We start from the raw sequence: 20,000 nt of genomic DNA, 5'->3' as shown, positions 1-20,000 counted from the left end.
GGCGCTCCCTCAGTACTGCCCCTCCGACAGTGCGGTGCTCCCTCAGTACTGCCCCTCCGACAGTGCGGCGCTCGCTCCGTACTGACCCTCCGACAGTGCGGCGCTCCCTCAGTACCGCCCCTCCGACAGTGTGGCGCTCCCTCAGTACTGCCCCTCCGACAGTGCGGCTCTCCCTCAGTACTGCACCTCCGACAGTGCGGCGCTCCCTCAGTACTGCCCCTCCGACAGTGCGGCGCTCCCTCAGTACAGCCCCTCCGACAGTGCGGCGCTCCCTCAGTACTGCCCCTCCGACAGTGCAGCGCTCCCTCAATACTGCCCCTCCGACAGTGCGGCGCTCCCTCAGTACATCCCCTCCGACAGTGCGGCGCTCCCTCAGTACCGCCCCTCCGACAGTGCGGCGCTCCCTCAGTACTGCCCCTCCAACAGTGCGGCGCTCCCTCAGTACTGCCCCTCCGACAGTGCGGCGCTCCCTCTGTACTGCCCCTCCGACAGTGCAGCACTCCCTCAGTACCGCCCCTCCGACAGTGTGGCGCTCCCTCAGTACTGCCCCTCCGACAGTGCGGCGCTCGCTCCGTACTGACCCTCCGACAGTGCGGCACTCCCTCAGTACTGCCCCTCCGACAGTGCGGCACTCCCTCAGTACAGCCCCTCCGACAGTGCAGCGCTCCCTCAGTACTGCCCCTCCGACAGTGCGGCACTCCCTCAGTACTGCCCCTCCGACAGTGCGGCGCTCCCTCAGTACTGCCCCTCCGACAGTGCAGCGCTCCCTCAGTACTGCCCCTCCGACAGTGCGGCGCTCCCTCAGTACTGCCCCTCCGACAGTGCGGCGCTCCCTCAGTACTGCCCCTCCGACAGTGCGGCACTCCCTCAGTACTGCCCCTCCGACAGTGCGGCACTCCCTCAGTACCGCCCCTCCGACAGTGTGGCGCTCCCTCAGTACTGCCCCTCCGACAGTGCGGCGCTCGCTCCGTACTGACCCTCCGACAGTGCGGCACTCCCTCAGTACTGCCCCTCCGACAGTGCGGCGCTCCCTCAGTACTGCCCCTCCGACAGTGCGGCGCTCCCTCAGTACTGCCCCTCCGACAGTGCGGCGCTCCCTCAGTACAGCCCCTCCGACAGTGCAGCGCTCCCTCAGTACTGACCCTCCGACAGTGTGGCGCTCCCTCAGTACTGCCCCTCCGACAGTGCGGCGCTCCCTCAGTACTGACCCTCCGCCAGTGCGGCGCTCCCTCAGTACTGACCCTCCGACAGTGCGGCGCTCCCTCAGTGCCGCCCCTCCGACAGTGCGGCGCTCCCTCAGTACCGCCCCTCCGACAGTGCGGTGCTCCCTCAGTACTGCCCCTCCGACAGTGCGGCGCTCCCTCAGTACTGCCCCTCCGACAGTGCGGCGCTCCCTCAGTACTGCCCCTCCGACAGTGCGGCACTCCCTCAGTACTGACCCTCCGACAGTGCGGCACTCCCTCAGTACTGACCCTCCGACAGTGCGGCACTCCCTCAGTACTGACCCTCCGACAGTGCGGCACTCCCTCAGTACTGCCCCTCCGACAGTGCGGTACTCCCTCAGTACTGCCCCTCCGACAGTGCGGCGCTCCCTCAGTACTGCCCCTCCGACAGTGCGGTGCTCCCTCAGTACTGCTCCTCCGACAGTGCGGCGCTCCCTCAGTACTGACCCTCCGACAGTGCGGCGCTCCCTCAGTACTGCCCCTCCCACAGTGCAGCGCTCCCTCAGTACAGCCCCTCCGACAGTGCGGCACTCCCTCAGTACTGACCCTCCGACAGTGCGCCACTCCCTCAGTACTGCCTCTCCGACAGTGTGGCGCTCCCTCAGTACTGCCCCTCCGACAGTGCGGTGCTCCCTCAGTACTGCCCCTCCGACAGTGCAGCACTCCCTCAGTACTGCCCCTCCGACAGTGCGGCGCTCCCTCAGTACAGCCCCTCCGACAGTGCGGCGCTCCCTCAGTACTGCCCCTCCGACAGTGCAGCACTCCCTCAGTACTGCCCCTCCGACAGTGCGGCGCTCCCTCAGTACTGCCCCTCCGACAGTGCGGCGCTCCCTCAGTACTGCCCCTCCGACAGTGCGGCACTCCCTCAGTACTGCCCCTCCGACAGTGCGGAGCTCCCTCAGTACTGCCCCTCCGACAGTGCGGTGCTCCCTCAGTACTGCCCCTCCGACAGTGCGGCGCTCCCTCAGTACTGCCCCTCCGACAGTGCGACACTCCCTCAGTACTGCCCCTCCGACAGTGCGGCTCTCTCTCAGTACTGTCCCTCCGACAGTGCGGCGCTCCCTCAGTACTGCCCCTCCGACAGTGTGGCGCTCCCTCAGTACTGCCCCTCCGACAGTGCGGCGCTCGCTCCGTACTGACCCTCCGACAGTGCGGCACTCCCTCAGTACTGCCCCTCCGACAATGCGGCGCTCCCTCAGTACTGCCCCTCCGACAGTGCGGCGCTCCCTCAGTACTGCCCCTCCGACAGTGCGACGCTCCCTCAGTACTGCCCCTCCGACAGTGCGGCGCTCCCTCAGTACTGCCCCTCCGACAGTGCGGCGCTCCCTCAGTACTGCCCCTCCGACAGTGCGGCGCTCCCTCAGTACTGACCCTCCGACAGTGCGGCGCCCCCTCAGTACTGCCCCTCCGACAGTGCGGCGCTCCCTCAGTACTGCCCCTCCGACAGTGCGGCGCTCCCTCAGTACTGCCCCTCCGACAGTGAGGCGCTCCCTCAGTACTGCCCCTCCGACAGTGCGGCGCTCCCTCTGTACTGCCCCTCCGACAGTGCAGCGCTCCCTCAGTACCGCCCCTCCGACAGTGTGGCGCTCCCTCAGTACTGCCCCTCCGACAGTGCGGCGCTCGCTCCGTACTGACCCTCCGACAGTGCGGCACTCCCTCAGTACTGCCCCTCCGACAGTGCGGCGCTCCCTCAGTACAGCCCCTCCGACAGTGCAGCGCTCCCTCAGTACTGCCCCTCCGACAGTGCGGCGCTCCCTCAGTACTGCCCCTCCGACAGTGCGGCGCTCCCTCAGTACTGCCCCTCCGACAGTGCGGCGCTCCCTCAGTACTGCCCCTCCGACAGTGCGACACTCCCTCAGTACTGCCCCTCCGACAATGCGGCGCTCCCTCAGTACTGCCCCTCCGGCAGTGCGGCGCTCCCTCAGTACTGCCCCTCCGACAGTGCGGCACTCCCTCAGTACTGCCCCTCCAACAGTGCGGCGCTCCCTTAGTACTGCCCCTCCGACAGTGCGGCGCTCCCTCAGTACTGCCCCTCCGACAGTGCGGCACTCCCTCAGTACTGCCCCTCCAACAGTGCGGCGCTCCCTTAGTACTGCCCCTCCGACAGTGCGGCGCTCCCTCAGTACTGGCCCTCCGACAGTGCGGCGCTCCCTCAGTACTGCCCCTCCGACAGTGCGGCGCTCCCTCAGTACTGCCCCTCCGACAGTGCGGCGCTCCCTCAGTACTGCCCCTCCGACAGTGTGGCGCTCCCTCAGTACTGCCCCTCCGACAGTGCGGAGCTCCCTCAGTACTGCCCCTCCGACAGTGCGGCGCTCCCTCAGTACTGCCCCTCCGACAGTGCGGCGCTCCCTCAGTACCGCCCCTCCGACAATGCGGCGCTCCCTCAGTACTGCCCCTCCGACAGTGCGGCGCCCCCTCCGTACTGTTATGTTAGTTATTGAACATTAAGAACATTTACAACATCGTAATCATTCCATTGCATCATTCAAATCCAATCCGACACTCTGCACAGCCATTCCTCCACCACATATTAACCTCAAAACCCGAAGCTTAATTTGTCTCCCATAACATATATTAATCGATTGTACTTTAAAAATTGATCGTAAAATACTATCTTTAAATTCCTTCCTGAACAAAACACCCACAGTGCCTTATAATGATCTTTTAGCTCATCTTTAAAAGACTCTTTACGATTGATTCTCCTTCCCTTAAAAAACAGACCATTCCCTCTTTGCACAATCATGAATCTAGCCAAACTGAACATTAAATTAATCGCCGCTCCGCTAGACTCGGCCAGACTTTCCTGCGATCCCCATCTCGAAATTGAGTCCCACGGGAATCCCATTCTCGCTCTTCGGTCCCCACCCAGCATAAAAATCCACACACAACCGTCGAACATAGTCCTTAAAATCCTTTAACTGTGGACATAACACCAGTAAAAGGGAGAGAGTCTCATCCCGTGTCCCACATGCTGGGAAAGTTGTCCCCTTCACTCGCCCATCTTACATAAGACCGTCATGGTAGAAATCCGGATATGAGCCAATTTGCAATCCAGTTCAATCCACTCTGGACATTTAAAATATGCCCACACTCCCTTCAAAATCCTGTAAAAGTCCAGCTGTGGATATATACTCTGCCAAAACGCCTGACCTGGGTGTCCTTGTGCACCAGTCGCTGAAGGTAAGCATGCAGGTGCAGCAGGCGGTTAAGAAGGCAAATGGTATGTTGGCCTTCGTAGCGAGAGGGTTCGAGTACAGGAACAAGGAATGTCTTGCTGCAGTTGTACAGGGCCTTGGTGAGACCACACCTTGAGTATTGTGTGCAGTTTTGGTCGCCTTATCTGAGGAAGGATGTTCTTGCCATGGAGGGAGTGCAGCGAAGATTCACCAGACTGATACCTGGGATGGCAGGAATGACGTATGAGGAGAGATTGGGTCGATTGGGCTTGTACTCGCTGGAGTTTAGAAGAATGAGAGGGGATCTCATTGAAACTTACAGGACTGGACAGACTAGATGCAGGAAGGATGTTCCCGATGGTCGGGGAGTCCAGAACCAGGGGTCACAGTCTAAGGATAAGGGGTAAGCCATTTAGGACAGAGATGAGGAGGAATTTCTTCACCCAGAGAGTGGTGAACCTCTGGCATTCTCTACCACAGAAGGCAATAGAGGCCAATTCATTAAATATATTCAAGAAGGAGTTAGATATATTTCTTAAGGCTAAAGGGATCAAGGGATATGGGGAGAAGGCAGGGACAGGGTACTGAATTTGGATGATCAGCCATGATCGCATTGAATGGCGGAGCAGGCTCGAGGGGCCGAATGGCCTACTCCTGCTCCTATCTTCTATGGTTCTATGTTTCTTGAATCTCCATTCTCTAAATGCCCCATAGAAATCTCGAGTATTACAGTTGTCAAATTGGACCAACTCTCCCCCTTTCTCCAGCAGAAAGCTTGGAAAAGCGGGACGCATTTTATTTCCTTTGGAGATTTCCGCATTTATTTCTTCCATCCAATCCTGTGGCATTGCCCTCACAATCTTCTCATACATGATCCCTATTGCTTTCTCCTCTACCTCCTGATCCTCCTCCCACACCGTGTCCCTCACTATCGCTTCAGGCAACCAACCTGGAATTACCTCGTGTATCGTAGACATAGAAACATAGAAGATAGGAGCAGGAGTAGGCCATTCGGCCCCTCGAGCCTGCTCCGCCATTCAATGAGATCATGGCTGATCATCCAAACTCAGTACCCTGTCCCTGCCTTCTCCCCATATCCCTTGATCCCTTTAGCCTTAAGAAATATATCCAACTCCTTCTTGAATATATTTAATGAACTGGCCTCCACCGCCCTCTGTGGTAGAGAATTCCACAGGTTCACCACTCTCTGGGTGAAGAAATTCCTCCTCATCTCAGTCCTAAATGGCTTACCCCTTATCCTTAGACTGTGACCCCTGGTTCTGGACTCCCCGACCATCGGGAACATCCTTCCTGCATCTAGTCTGTCCAATCCTGTCAGAATTTTATAAGTTTCAATGAGATCCCCTCTCATTCTTCTAAACTCCAGCGAGTATAAGCCCAATCGACCCAATCTCTCATATGTCATTCCTGCCATCCCAGGTATCAGCCTGGTGAATCTTCGCTGAGCTCCCTCCATGGCAAGAACATCCTTCCTCAGATAAGGTGACCAAAACTGCACACAATACTCAGGATGTGGTCTCACCAAGGCCCTGTACAACTGCAGCAAGACATCCTTGTTCCTGCACTCGAACCCTCTCGCTACGAAGGCCAACATACCATTTGCCTTCTTAACCGCCTGCTGCACCTGCATGCTTACCTTCAGCGACTGGCGCACAAGGACACCCAGGTCTCGTCGCACTTCCCCTTCTCCCAATCTATTGCCATTCAGACAATAATCTGCCTTCCTGTTTTTGCCACCAAAGTGGATAACCTCACATTTATCCATGTTATATTGCATCTGCCATGTTTCTGCCCAATCACCCAACATAACACAGCAGAGATACCTCCAAGAACTTATCTCCAACCATCAAACTCGGAATCCAGGGTGCCTTGGCACATTGGATACAAAACTGGCTTAGTGGCAGAAGGCAGAGGGTGATGGTCGAAGGTTGTTTTTGTGACTGGAAGCCTGTGGCCAGTGGGGTACCACAGGGATCGGTGCTGGGTCCCTTGCTGTTTGTGGTCTACATTAATGACTTGGATATGAATGTAAAGGGTATGATCAGTAAGTTCGCGGATGATACAAAAATTGGTAGGGTGGTAAATAGCGAGGAGGGTAGCCTCAGTCTGCAGGACGATATAGATGGGTTGGTCAGATGGGCGGAACAGTGGCAAATGGAATTTAACCCGGAAAAGTGCGAGGTGATGCACTTTGGGGGGACTAACAAGGCAAAGGAATACACAATGAATGGAAAGACCCTAGGCAAGACGGAGGGTCAGAGGGATCTGGGTGTGCAAGTACACAGATCCCTGAAGGCGGCGGAACAGGTGGATAAGGTGGTAAAAAAGGCATATGGGATACTTGCCTTCATTAGCCGAGGCATTGAATATAAGAGCAAGGAGGTTATGATGGAGCTGTATAAAACACTGGTTAGGCCACAGCTGGAATATTGTGTGCAGTTCTGGTCGCCACACTACAGGAAGGATGTGATAGCTTTGGAGAGGGTGCAGAGGAGGTTCACCAGGATGTTACCAGGGCTGGAGCGCTTCGGCTATGAAGAGAGACTGGGCAGGTTGGGTTTGTTTTCCTTGGAGCTGAGGAGGCTGAGGGGGGACATGATTGAGGTGTACAAAATTATGAGGGGCATAGATAGGATGGATGCTGAGGAGCTTTTTCCCTTAGTAGAGGGGTCAATAACTAGGGGGCATAGATTCAAGGTAAAGGGCGGGAGGTTTAGAGGGGATTTGAGAAAGAACTTTTTCACCCAGAGGGTGGTTGGAGTCTGGAACTCACTGCCTGAAAGGATTGTGGAGGCTGGAACCCTCACAACATTCAAGAAGCATTTGGATGAGCACTTGAAATGCCATAGCATACAAGGCTACGGACCAAATGCTGGACTATGGGATTAGATTAGACAGGGCGTGATGGCCGGCGCGGACACGATGGGCCGAAGGGCCTCGATCCGTGCTGTATTACTCTATGACTCTATGACTCTATAACAGTCTTTCCACCTTCTCCCGGCCACTGGCCGTCACCTCGAACCCAACATTCGGCTTTGGTCGACAGGCAAAGCAGCTTCCCTCGCCGCAGTCCTCATCAACCGCCTGGATAATATCCCAAGCTCGTATCTCCTTATCCTTGCACTGAACCACCACGCCCTGTTTTCGGTTCCAAACCTCCTGGGGTCCCGGTCCAAATCTCTGGGCCTGCTTCCCCTCCCTTCCCCCAACATTTTATCCCCTGATTAAATTAATTCTGGGAACATTGTCGTTTGAGGGGCCCAGCGCTGCATCTGGCTGCTGGTTAAGGACCAAAAAAGGCCCTAAATCCTGAAACAAAAAACACCAGCAACTTTTTACAAACTCACTCCAACTCCCTGCAGCAATCAAGCATCCAGCAGCACCTGCTCATTCCTAGGAAGAGCCATCCACTGAGCCCCGGCTGAAACTGGACTGCATTCATATATCACCTTAGCACATCTCACAGAGAGCTCAGGGAAAGGATTAAGTTATAAAACCTTGATTTTCATAAATGGGATCAGGTTCCTTTCTTGCCCTTAGTAAATAAAATATAGCAAACAGGAGGACCAGCAGCAGTAGGCAAGCAGAGGTCGCTCCAACCGCAATGTAGATCATTTTCCAGTCTTGTCCCTTTACCACGGTCGCTGAAAAAAAACAGGCACAGCATGGGTTAGATACAGAGTAAAGCTCGCTCTGCACTGTCCCATCAAACACTCCCAGGGCAGGTACAGCATGGGGTTAGATACAGAGTAAAGCTCCCTCTACACTGTCCCATCAAACACTCCCAGGGCAGGTACAGCACGGGTTAGATACAGAGTAAAGCTCCCTCTACACTGTCCCATCAAACACTCCCAGGGCAGGTACAGCACGGGGTTAGATACAGAGTAAAGCTCCCTCTACACTGTCCCATCAAACACTCCCAGGGCAGGTACAGCACGGGTTAGATACAGAGTAAAGCTCCCTCTACACTGTCCCATCAAACACTCCCAGGGCAGGTACAGCACGGGGTTAGATACAGAGTAAAGCTCCCTCTACACTGTCCCATCAAACACTCCCAGGGCAGGTACAGCACGGGTTAGATACAGAGTAAAGCTCCCTCTACACTGTCCCATCAAACACTTCCAGGGCAGGTACAGCACGGGGTTAGATACAGAGTAAAGCTCCCTCTACACTGTCCCATCAAACACTCCCAGGGCAGGTACAGCACGGGTTAGGTACAGAGTAAAGCTCCCTCTACACTGTCCCATCAAACACTCCCAGGGCAGGTACAGCACGGGGTTAGATACAGAGTAAAGCTCCCTCTACACTGTCCCATCAAACACTCCCAGGGCAGGTACAGCACGGGGTTAGGTACAGGGTAAAGCTCCCTCTACACTGTCCCATCAAACACTCCCAGGGCAGGTACAGCACTGGGTTAGATACAGAGTAAAGCTCCCTCTACGCTGTCCCATCAAACACTCCCAGGGCAGGTACAGCACCGGGTTAGGAACAGAGTAAAGCTCCCTCTACACTGTCCCATCAAACACTCCCAGGGCAGGTACAGCACGGGGTTAGATACAGAGTAAAGCTCCCTCTACACTGTCCCATCAAACACTCCCAGGGCAGGTACAGCATGGGTTAGATACAGAGTAAAGCTCCCTCTACACTGCCCCATCAAACATTCCCAGGGCAGGTACAGCACGGGGTTAGATACAGAGTAAAGCTCCCTCTACACTGTCCCATCAAACACTCCCAGGGCAGGTACAGCACGGGTTAGATACAGAGTAAAGCTCCCTCTACACTGTCCCATCACACACTCCCAGGGCAGGTACAGCATGGGTTAGATACAGAGTAAAGCTCCCTCTACACTGTCCCATCAAACACTCCCAGGGCAGGTACAGCACGGGGTTAGATACAGATTAAAGCTCCCTCTACACTGTCCCATCACACACTCCCAGGGCAGGTACAGCATGGGTTAGATACAGAGTAAAGCTCCCTCTACACTGTCCCATCAAACACTCCCAGGGCAGGTACAGCACGGGGTTAGATACAGATTAAAGCTCCCTCTACACTGTCCCATCAAACACTCCCAGGGCAGGTACAGCACAGGTTAGACACAGAGTAAAGCTCCCTCTGCACTGTCCCATCAAACACTCCCAGGGCAGGTACAGCACGGGGTTAGATACAGAGTAAAGCTCCCTCTACACTGTCCCATCAAACACTCCCAGGGCAGGTACAGCATGGGTTAGATACAGAGTAAAGCTCCCTCTACACTGTCCCATCAAACACTCCCAGTGCAGGTACAGCATGGGTTAGATACAGAGTAAAGCTCCCGCTACACTGTCCCATCATACACTCCCAGGGCAGGTACAGCACGGGTTAGATACAGAGTAAAGCTCCCTCCACATGTCCCATCAAACACTCCCAGGACAGGTACAGCACGGGGTTAGATACAGAGTAAAGCTCCCTCTACACTGTCCCCATCAAACACTCCCAGGGCAGGTACAACACGGGGTTAGATACAGAGTAAAGCTCCCTCGACACTGTCCCCATCAAACATTCCCAGGGCAGGTACAACACGGGTTAGATACAGAGTAAAGCTCCCTCTACATGTCCCATCAAACACTCCCAGGGCAGGTACAGCTTGGGTTAGATACAGAGTAAAGCTCCCTCTGCACTGTCCCATCAAACACTCCCAGGGCAGGTACAGCACGGGTTAGATACAGAGTAAAGCTCCCTCTACACTGTCCCATCAAACACTCCCAGGACAGATACAGCACGGGGTTAGATACAGAGTAAAGCTCCCTCTACACTGTCCCATCAAACACTCCCAGGGCAGGTACAGCATGGGTTACATACAGAGTAAAGCTCCCTCTACACTGTCCCCATCAAACACTCCCAGGGCAGGTACAGCACGGGTTAGATACAGAGTAAAGCTCCCTCTACACTGTCCCATCAAACACTCCCAGGACAGATACAGCACGGGGTTAGATACAGAGTAAAGCTCCCTCTGCACTGTCCCATCAAACACTCCCAGGGCAGGTACAGCACGGGTTAGATACAGAGTAAAGCTCCCTCTACATTGTCCCATCAAACACTCCCAGGGCAGGTACAGCATGGGTTAGATACAGAGTAAAGCTCCCTCTACACTGTCCCATCAAACACTCCCAGGGCAGGTAAAGCACGGGGTTAGATATAGAGTAAAGCTCCCTCTACACTGTCCCATCAAACACTCCCAGGACAGATACAGCATGGGGTTAGATACAGAGTAAAGCTCCCTCTATACTGTCCCATCAAACACTCCCGGGGCAGGTACAGCACGGGGTTAGATACAGAGTAAAGCTCTCTCTACACTGTCCCATCAAACACTCCCAGGGCAGGTGCAGCACAGGTTAGATACAGAGTAAAGCTCCCTCTACACTGTCCCATCAAACACTCCCAGGGCAGGTACAGCACGGGGTTAGACACAGAGTAAAACTCCCTCTACCCTGTCCCATCAAACACTCCCAGGGCAGGTACAGCACGGGGTTAGATACAGAGTAAAGCTCCCTCTACACTGTCCCATCAAACACTCCCAGGGCAGGTACAGCACGGGGTTAGATACAGATTAAAGCTCCCTCTACACTGTCCCATCACACACTCCCAGGGCAGGTACAGCATGGGTTAGATACAGAGTAAAGCTCCCTCTACACTGTCCCATCAAACACTCCCAGGGCAGGTACAGCACAGGGTTAGATACAGATTAAAGCTCCCTCTACACTGTCCCATCAAACACTCCCAGGGCAGGTACAGCACAGGTCAGATACAGAGTAAAGCTCCTCTGCACTGTCCCATCAAACACTCCCAGGGCAGGTACAGCACGGGGTTAGATACAGAGTAAAGCTCCCTCTGCACTGTCCCATCAAACACTCCCAGGGCAGGTACAGCACAGGTTAGATACAGAGTAAAGCTCCCTCTACACTGTCCCATCATACACTCCCAGGGCAGGTACAGCACGGGTTAGATACAGAGTAAAGCTCCCTCTACACTGTCCCATCATACACTCCCAGGGCAGGTACAGCACGGGTTAGATACAGAGTAAAGCTCCCTCCACACTGTCCCATCAAACACTCCCAGGACAGGTACAGCACGGGGTTAGATACAGAGTAAAGCTCCCTCTACACTGTCCCCATCAAACACTCCCAGGGCAGGTACAACACGGGGTTAGATACAGAGTAAAGCTCCCTCGACACTGTCCCCATCAAACACTCCCAGGGCAGGTACAACACGGGTTAGATACAGAGTAAAGCTCCCTCTACATGTCCCATCAAACACTCCCAGGGCAGGTACAGCTTGGGTTAGATACAGAGTAAAGCTCCCTCTGCACTGTCCCATCAAACACTCCAGGGCAGGTACAGCACGGGTTAGATACAGAGTAAAGCTCCCTCTACACTGTCCCATCAAACACTCCCAGGACAGATACAGCACGGGGTTAGATACAGAGTAAAGCTCCCTCTACACTGTCCCATCAAACACTCCCAGGGCAGGTACAGCATGGGTTAGATACAGAGTAAAGCTCCCTCTACACTGTCCCCATCAAACACTCCCAGGGCAGGTACAGCACGGGTTAGATACAGAGTAAAGCTCCCTCTACACTGTCCCATCATACACTCCCAGGGCAGGTACAGCACGGGTTAGATACAGAGTAAAGCTCCCTCTACACTGTCCCATCATACACTCCCAGGGCAGGTACAGCACGGGTTAGATACAGAGTAAAGCTCCCTCCACACTGTCCCATCAAACACTCCCAGGACAGGTACAGCACGGGGTTAGATACAGAGTAAAGCTCCCTCTACACTGTCCCATCAAACACTCCCAGGGCAGGTACAGCACGGGGTTAGATACAGAGTAAAGCTTCCTCTACACTGTCCCATCAAACACTCCCAGGACAGGTACAGCACGGGTTAGATACAGAGTAAAGCTCCCTCTACACTGTCCCATCAAACACTCCCAGGGCAGGTACAGCACGGGTTAGATACAGAGTAAAGCTCCCTCTACACTGTCCCATCAAACACTCCCAGGGCAGGTACAGCACGGGGTTAGATACAGAGTAAAGCTCCCTCCACACTGTCCCATCAAACACTCCCAGGGCAGGTACAGCACGGGGTTAGATACAGAGTAAAGCTCCCTCTACACTGTCCCATCAAACACTCCCAGGGCAGGTACAGCACGGGGTTAGATACAGAGTAAAGCTCCCTCTGCACTCTCTTACTTCTACCTGTGACGGTGTCGTTCCTCTCCCCGCTGCAGATGTCGGTGAGGTCGAGGGTTGTGGTCTTTTCACTGACTGGGTTCCTCGCTGTGCAGTTGTAGCTCACGTTGGACTTGGATGGAGGTAAAGCTCCAGCGTCCTCCGAGGTCTGTCAGGCGTTCCAGGATGACCTCTCCTGCCCCGAGGTCACGAGCTGCCCTTCGCCAGGCGTAGGTGACTTCATCTCCCGCCACCGCCCTGCAACTCAACATCAGGTGACAAGTCCCATTGGTGGAGATGTTGGTCGTCCAAACAACGGGCTGGGAGACAGCTTCTGGACACAGTGAATAGAGACGGAGACCAGAATCAGAAGGGAAGCAAGGTGAAGAATGCCGACCCGAAACACTCGTCCAACTGTCTCGCAGATCCCTCTACGCTCCAACTCCCTCAGTACTGCCCCTCCGACAGTGCGGCGCTCGCTCAGTACCGCCCCTCTGACAGTGCGGCGCTCCCTCAGTACCGCCCCTCCGACAGTGCGGCGCTCCCTCAGTACTGCCCCTCCGACAGTGCGGCGCACCCCCAGCACTGCCCCTCCGACAGAGCGGCGCTCCCTCAGTACCGCCCCTCCGACAGTGTGGCGCTCTCTCAGCACTGCCCCTCCGACAGTGCGGCGCTCCCTCAGTACCGCCCCTCCGACAGTGCGGCGCTCCCTCAGGACCGCCCCTCCGACAGTGCGGCGCTCCCTCAGTACCGCCCCTCCGACAGTGCGGCGCTCCCTCAGTACCGCCCCTCCGACAGTGCGGCGCTCCCTCAGTACTGCCCCTCCGACAGTGCGGCGCTCCCTCAGTACTGCCCCTGCGACAGTGCGGCGCTCCCTCAGTACCGCCCCTCCGACAGTGCGGCGCTCCCTCAGTACTGCCCCTCCGACAGTGCGGCGCTCCCTCAGTACCGCCCCTCCGACAGTGCGGCGCTCCCCTCAGTACTGCCTCCGACAGTGCGGCGCTCCCTCAGTACTGACCCTCCGACAGTGCGGCGCTCCCTCGGTACTGCCCCTCCGACAGTGCGGCGCTCCCTCAATACTGGCCCTCCGACAGTGCGGCGCTCCCTCAGTACTGCCCCTCCGACAGTGCGGCACTCCCTCAGTACTGCCCCTCCGACAGTGCGGCGCTCCCTCAGTACTGCCCCTCCGACAGTGCGGCGCTCCCTCAGTACTGCCCCTCCGACAGTGCAGCGCTCCCTCAGTACTGACCCTCCCACAGTGCGGCGCTACCTCAGTACTGCCCCTCCTACAGTGCAGCTCTCCCTCAGTACTGACCATCCGACAGTGCAGCTCTCCCCTCAGTACTGCCTCTCCGACAGTGCAGCTCTCCCTCAGTACTGCCCTCCGACAGTGCAGCGCTCCTCAGTACCGCCCCTCCGACAGTGCGGCGCTCCCTCAGTACTGCCCCTCCGACAGTGCAGCGCTCCTTCAGGACCGCCCCTCCGACAGTGCCGGGCTCCCTCAGTACTGCCCCACCGACAGTGCGGCGCTCCCTCAGTACTGCCCGTCCGACAGTGTTGGCGCTCGCTCAGTGCCGCCCCTCCGACAGTGCGGCGCTCCCTCAGTACCGCCCCCTCCGACAGTGCGGTGCTCCCTCAGTACTGTCCCTCCGACAGTGCGGCGCTCCCTCAGTACTGCCCCTCTGACAGTGCGGCGCTCCCTCAGTACTGCCCCTCCGTCAGTGCGGCGCTCCCCTCAGTACTGCCCCTCCGACAGTGTTGGGCTCCCTCAGTACTGCCCCTCCGACAGTGCGGCGCTCCCTCAGTACTGCCCCTCCGACAGTGCGGCGCTCCCTCAGTACTGCCCCTCCGACAGTGCGGCTCTCCCTCAGTAATGTCCCTCCGACAGTGCGGCGCTCCCTTCAGTACTGCCTCTCCGACAGTGCAGCGCTCCCTCAGTACTGCCCCTCCGACAGTGCAGCTCTCCCTCAGTACTGCCTCTCCGACAGTGCGGCGCACCCTCAGTACTGCCCTCCGACAGTGCGGCGCTCCCTCAGTACTGCCCCTCCGACAGTGCGGCTCTCCCTCAGTACTGCCTCTCCGACAGTGCGGCTCTCCCTCAGTACTGCCTCTCCGACAGTGCAGCACTCCCTCAGTACTGAACCTCCGACAGTGCGGTGCTCCCTCAGTACTGCCCCTCCGACAGTGCGGCGCTCCCTCAGTACTGCCACTCCGACAGTGCAGCGCTCTCTCAGCACTGCCCCTCCGACAGTGCGGCGCTCCCTCAGTACCGCCCCTCCGACAGTGCGGCGCTCCCTCAGTACTGCCCCTCCGACAGTGCGGCTCTCCCTCAGCACTGCCCCTCCGACAGTGCAGCGCTCCCTCAGTACTGCCCCTCCGACAGTACGGCGCTCCCTCAGTACTGCCCTCCGACAGTGCGGCGCTCCCTCAGCACTGACCCTCCGACAGTGCGGCGCTCCCTCAGTACTGCCCCTCCGACAGTGCGGCGCTCCATCAGTACTGCCCCTCCGACAGTGCGGCGCTCCTCAGTACTGCCTTTCTGACAGTGCGGCACCCCCTCAGTACTGCACCTCCGACAGTGCGGCTCCCTCAGTACTGCCCCTCCGACAGTGCAGTGCTCCCTCAGTACTGCCCATCCGACAGCGCGCCGCTCTCTCAGCACTGCCCCGCCGACAGTGCGGCGCTCCCTCAGTACTGCCCCTCCGACAGTGCGGCACTCCCTCAGTACTGCCCCTCCGACAGTGCGGCGCTCCCTCAGTACTGCCCCTCCGACAGTGCGGCGCTCCTTCAGTACCGCCCTTCCGACAGTGCGGCGCTCCCTCAGTACTGCCCCTCCGACAGTGCGGCGCTCCCTCAGTACTGCCCCTCCGACAGTGTGGCGCTCGCTCAGTGCCGCCCCTCCGACAGTGCGGCGCTCCCTCAGTACCTGCCCCTCCGACAGTGCGGCGCTCCTCAGTACTGTCCCTCCGACAGTGCGGCGCTCCCTCAGTACTGCCCCTCTGACAGTGCGGCGCTCCCTCAGTACTGCCCCTCCGACAGTGCGGCGCTCCCTCAGTACTGCCCCTCCGACAGTGCGGCGCTCCCTCAGTACTGCCCCTCCGACAGTGCGGCTCTCCCTCAGGACTGCCCCTCCTACAGTGCGGCTCTCCCTCAGTACTGCCTCTACGACAGTGCAGCGCTCCCTCAGTACTGACCCTCCGACAGTGCGGTGCTCCCTCAGTACTGCCCATCCGACAGTGCGCCGCTCTCTCAGCACTGCCCCGCCGACAGTGCGGCGCTCCCTCAGTACTGCCCCTCCGACAGTGCGGCACCCTCAGTACTGCCCCTCCGACAGTGCGGCGCTCCCCTCAGTACTGCCTCCGACAGTGCGGCGCTCCTTCAGTACCGCCCCTCCGACAGTGCGGCGCTCCCTCAGTACTGCCCCTCCGACAGTGCGGCGCTTCCCTCAGTACTGCCCTCGACAGTGTGGCGCTCGCTCAGTGCCGCCCCTCCGACAGTGCGGCGCTCCCTCAGTACCTGCCCCTCCGACAGTGCGGTGCTCCCTCAGTACTGTCCCTCCGACAGTGCGGCGCTCCCTCAGTACTGCCCCTCTGACAGTGCGGCGCTCCCTCAGTGCCTGCCCCTCCGACAGTGCGGCGCTCCCTCAGTTCTGCCCTCCGACAGTGCGGCGCTCCCAGTACTGCCCCTCCGACAGTGGCTCTCCCTCAGGACTGCCCTCCTACAGTGCGGCTCTCCCTCAGTACTGCCTCTCCGACAGTGCAGCTCTCCCTCAGTACTGCCCCTCCGACAGTGTAGCGCTCCCTCAGTACTGCCCCCTACGACAGTGCAGCGCTCTCTCACTCCGACAGTGCGGCGCTCCCTCAGTCCTCGGGCAGTGCGGCGCTCCCCTCAGTACTGCCCCTCCGACAGTGCGGCTCCCACCAGGGGCACTGACCCTCCGACAGTGCGGCGCTCCCTCAGTACTGCCCCTCCGACAGTGCGGCGCTCCCTCAGTACTGTCCCCTCTGACAGTGCGGCACTCTCAGTACTGCCCCTCCGACAGTGCGGCGTTCCTCAGCACTGCCCCTCTGACACAGGCGGCGCTCCCTCAGTACTGCCCCTCCGACAGTGCGGCGCTCCCTCAGACTCGACAGTGCGGCGCTCCCTCAGTACTGCCCACTCCGACAGTGCGGCGCCCCTCAGTACTGCCTTCTGACAGTGCGGCGCCCCCTCAGTACAGCCCTCCGACAGTGCAGCGCCTCCCTCAGTACTGCCCTCGACAGTGCAGGCTCCCAGACTCCCTCCAGTACTGCCCCTCAGTACTGCCCCTCCGACAGTGCGGCCTCTCAGTACTGCCCCTCCGACAGTGCAGCGGCCCCTAACTGCCCCTCCGACAGTGCGGTGCTCCCTCAGTACTGCCCCTCCGACAGTGCGGCGCAGTGCCCCTCGACAGGCGGTGCTCCTCAGTACTGCCCCTCGACAGTGCGCGCTCCTCAGCACTGCCCCGCCGACAGTGCGGCGCTCCCTCAGTACTGCCCCTCCGACAGTGCAGGCACTCTCCCTGCAGTACTGCCCCTCCGACAGTGCAGTCGCTCCCCTCCGAAGTGACTGCCCCTCCGACAGTGCGCGCTCCTCCCGCCGACAGTCCTGCGCCGTGCGCCCCTCTCAGTACTGCCCTCCGACAGTGCGGCCTCCCTCAGTACTGCCCTCCGACAGTGCGGCGCTCCCGCCCCAGTACTGCCCCTCCGACAGGCGGCGCTCCCTCAGTACTGCCTGTCTGACAGTGCAGCGCTCCCTCAGTACTGCCCCTCCGACAGTGCGGCTCCTCAGTACTGCCCCTCCGACAGTGCGGCGCTCCTCAGTACTGCCCCCTCCGACAGTGCGGCGCTCGCTCAGCACTGACCCTCCAACAGTGCGGCGCTCCATCAGTACTGCCCCTCCGACAGTGCGGCGCTCCCTCAGTACTGCCCCTCGACAGTGCGGTCCTCCCTCAGTACTGCCCCTCCGACAGTGCGCCGCTCTCTCAGGCACTGCCCCTCCGACAGTGCGGCCTCCCTCAGTACTGCCCCTCCGACAGTGCGGCGCACCCTCAGTACCGCCCCCGACAGGCGGCCCCTAGCCCTCCGACAGTACTGCCCCTCCGACAGTGCCGGCTCCCTCAGTACTGCCCCTCCGACAGTGCGGCGCTCCCTCAGTACTGCCCCTCCGACAGTGCGGCGCTCCCTCAGTACTGCCCTCCGACAGTGCAGCGCTCCCTCAGTACTGCCCCTCGACAGGCAGCGCTCCCTCAGTACTGCCCTCCGACAGTGCGGCGCTCCCCTCAGTACTGCCCCTCCGACAGTGCGGCCTCCTCAGTACGCCCTCCCACAGTGCGGCGCTCCCTCAGTACTGCCCCTCCGACAGTGCGGCGCCTCTCCGACAGTGTGGCGCTCCTCAGTACTGCCCTCCCACAGTGCGGCGCTCCCTCAATACTGCCCCCTCCGACAGTGCGGCGCTCCCCAGTCCAGTCACTGCCCCTCCGACAGTGCTGCGCTCCCTCAGTACTGCCCCTCCGACAGTGCTGCGCTCCCTCAGCTACTGACCCCTCCGACAGTGCGGCGCTCCATCAGTACTGCCCCTCCGGACAGTGCGGCGCTCCCTCAGTACTGCCCCCCTCCGACAGTGCGGCGCTCCCTCAGCTCCTCCGACAGTGCGGCGCTCCCTCAGTACTGCCTCTCCGACAGTGCAGCCCTCCCTCAGTACCGCCCTCCGACAGTGCGGCGCTCCCTCAGACTGCCCTCCGACAGTGCGGCGCTCCCTCAGTACAGCCCTCCGACAGTGCGGCGCTCCCTCAGCACTGTCCCTCCGACAGTGCAGCTCTCCCTCAGTACTGCCCCTCCGACAGTGCGGCGCTCCCTCAGTACTGTCCCTCCGACAGTGCGGCGCTCCCTCAGTACTGTCCCTCCGACAGTGCGGCGCTCCCTCAGTACTGCACTGGGAGTGTCAGCCTGGATTGTAGGGCTCGAGTCTCTGGAGGGGGAGAGTTGCAAACCTATATAAGAGACTGCAATCCGAACTCGCTCAAACTCAGTGCTTACCGTAGACACTCAGCTTAAAATCTCTCCTGATAGTCATCCGACCATCCATCGTCAGCGGAGAACTCATAGACCCCTGGTCAGACGTTTGAAGGGATTTTATTGTCAGACTTTGTTTGTCGGGTTGTAGGGTGAATCTCTCTCGATATCGGGGGTTCCATGCTGACTCGCTTGATGTGATTTTGCACAGTACAGTACCTCCCGTACGCGTCAAGATCCGCCATGTGATTGTCTGCCGTGTGTGTCTCACTTGTCCGGAGCGTTAACAGCACTGTTTGTCCCAGAGCCCCGTTCACCAGAGATTCATTGACCGTCCCACTTTCGCACTGCACCAGACCTGCAAGATTGACAACTGGTTCAGGGGAGGTCACACTGGGGACAGTCCAAACACACTGTGGGTTAGGAACATGTGAGTGGGAAGGGGCATAGAGAGAGAGAGACAGAAGAGAGAGAGAGAGAGAGAGACAGAGAGAGAGACAGAGAGAGAAGAGAGGGAGAGACAGAGAGACAGAGACAGAGAGAGAGAGAGGGAGAGACAGAGAGAGAGACAGATAGAGAGAGACAGAGAGAGAGAGAGACAGAGAGAGAGAGAGAGAGACAGACAGAGTGAGAGACAGAGAGAGAGAGGACAGACAGAGAGAGGCAGAGAGAGACAGAGAGAGAGACAGAGAGAGACAGACAGAGAGAGAGAGACAGAGAGAGACAGAGAGAGACAGAGAGAGACAGAGAGAGACAGAGTGACAGAGAGAGAGACAGAGAGAGACAGAGAGAGAGAGACAGAGAGAGACAGAGAGAAACAGAGAGAGAGAGAGTGACAGAGAGAGAGAGAGACAGAGAGAGAGAGAGACAGAGAGCAGCACGGTGGCATAGTGGTTAGCACTGTTGCCTCACAGCACCAGGGGACCCGGGTTCGAATCCGGCCTCGGGTGACTGTCTGTGTGGAGTTTGCACATTCTCCCCGTGTTTGCGTGGGTTTTCTCCGGGTGCTCCGGTTTCCTCCCACAGTCCAAAGATGTGCGGGTTAGGTTGATTGGCTATGATAAAAATTGACCCTTAGTGTTAGGGGGATTAAATACGTGGGGTTATGGGGATAGGGTGGGATATGTGTTGGTGTAGGGGTTACGGGGATCGGGTGGGATATGTGTCGGTGCAGGCTCGATGGGCCGAAATGGCCTCTATCTGCACTGTGGGGTTTCTGTGATTTCTGAGAGGGAGACACAGAGCGAGAGAGAGAGAGAGAGAGACAGAGACAGAGACAGAGAGAGAGAGAGACAGAGAGACAGACAACTGGCAATTGAAAAAGGAAGATACAAGAAAT

At 58.5% G+C, this 20,000-nt stretch overlaps 1 long non-coding RNA gene across 1 annotated transcript in view; it reads right to left on the bottom strand.

Annotated features, from left to right (window-relative positions):
* The window catches only part of LOC147087092 (uncharacterized), a 23,441-nt gene extending 4,388 nt beyond the window's left edge, over window positions 1-19,053 (bottom strand). Inside the window, exons 1-3 of the long non-coding RNA XR_015075587.1 lie at window positions 18,686-19,053; window positions 12,657-12,963; window positions 7,918-8,064 (exon numbers count right to left, since the gene is read on the bottom strand). This is a non-coding gene — a long non-coding RNA (uncharacterized LOC147087092). The remainder of the gene's footprint in view (window positions 1-7,917; window positions 8,065-12,656; window positions 12,964-18,685) is intronic.
* Window positions 19,054-20,000: the final 947 nt, after the last annotated feature.

The sequence above is a fragment of the Somniosus microcephalus genome, unplaced genomic scaffold (genome assembly GCF_052327205.1).
Source record: "Somniosus microcephalus isolate GS21.2 unplaced genomic scaffold, FLI_Smic_1.0 unresolved_chr6, whole genome shotgun sequence".
NCBI lineage: Eukaryota > Metazoa > Chordata > Chondrichthyes > Squaliformes > Somniosidae > Somniosus > Somniosus microcephalus.
Note: the sequence above shows the minus strand (reverse complement) of the source record. Positions and strands in the feature narration are given on the sequence as shown.